Below are 1,526 nucleotides of genomic sequence, written 5' to 3'. Positions count from 1 at the left end.
AAACACAAACACATGGAGGCTAAACAACACACTACTTAATAACCAAGAGATCACTGAAGAAATCAAAGAGGAAATCAAAAAATACCTGGAAACAAATGGCAATGGATATATGATGACCCAAAACCTATGGGATGCAGCAAAAGCAGTTCTAAGAGGGAAGTTTATAGCAATACAATCCTACCTTAAGAAACAAGAAACATCTCAAATAAACAATGTAACCTTATACCTAAAGCAATTAGAGAAAGAAGAACCAAAAAACCCCAGAGTTAGCAGAAGGAAAGAAATCATAAAATCAGATCAGAAATAAATGAAAAAAAAAAATGAAGAAAACGATAGCAAAGATCAATAAAACTAAAACCTGGTTCTTTAAGAAGATAAACAAAATTAATAAACAATTAGCCAGACTCATCAAGAAAAAAAGGGAGAAGATTGCACAAGCTGCCGAGACTGAACCAGGAAGAAATAGAAAATATGAACAGACCAATCACAAGCACTGAAATTGAAACTGTGATTAAAAATCTTCCAACAAACAAAAGCCCAGGACCAGATGGCTTCAGAGGCAAATTCTATCAAACATTTAGAGAAGAGGTAACACCTATCCTTCTCAAACTCTTCCAAAGCATAGCAGAGGCAGGAACACTCCCAAACTCATTCTTTGAGGCCACCATAGCCCTGATACCAAAACCAGACAAAGATGTCACAAAGAAAGGAAACTACAGGCCAATATCACTGATGAACATAGATGCAAAAATCCTCAACAAAATACTAGCAAACAGAATCCAACAGCACATTAAAAGGATCATACACCATGATCAAGTGGGGTTTATCCCAGGAATGCAAGGATTCTTCAATATATGCAGATCAATCAATGTGATACACCATATTAACAAACTAAGGAGAGAAACCATATGATCATCTCAATAGATGCAGAGAAAGCTTTTGACAAAATTCAACACCCATTTATGATAAAAACCCTCCAGAAAGTAGGCACAGAGGGAACTTACCTCAACATAATAAAGGCCATATATGACAAACCCATAGCCAACATCATTCTCAATGGTTAAAAAGTAAAACCGTTTCCTCTAAGATCAGGAACAAGAGAAGGTCGTCCACTCTCACCAGTGTTATTCAACATAGTCTTGGAAGTTTTAGCCACAGCAGTCAGAGAAGAAAATGAAATAAAAGGAATCCAATTCGGAAAAGAAGAAGTAAAGCTGTCACTGTTTGCAGATGACATGATACTATACACAGAGAATCCTAAAGATCCTACCAGAAAACTACTAGGGCTAATAAATGAATTTGGTAAAGTAGCAGGATACAAAATTAATGCACAGAAATCTCTGGCATTCTTATACACTAATGATGAAAAATCTGAAAGTGAAATTAAGAAAAACACTCCCATTTACCATTGCAACCAAAAGAATAAAATATCTACGAATAAACCTACCTAAGGAGACAAAAGACCTTTATGCAAAAATTATAAGACACTGATGAAAGAAATTAAAGATGATACAAGTAGATGGAGA

This window comes from Physeter macrocephalus, chromosome 10 (assembly GCF_002837175.3).
Source record: "Physeter macrocephalus isolate SW-GA chromosome 10, ASM283717v5, whole genome shotgun sequence".
In the NCBI taxonomy this organism is placed as follows: domain Eukaryota; kingdom Metazoa; phylum Chordata; class Mammalia; order Artiodactyla; family Physeteridae; genus Physeter; species Physeter macrocephalus.
This window is presented reverse-complemented; position numbering follows the sequence as displayed.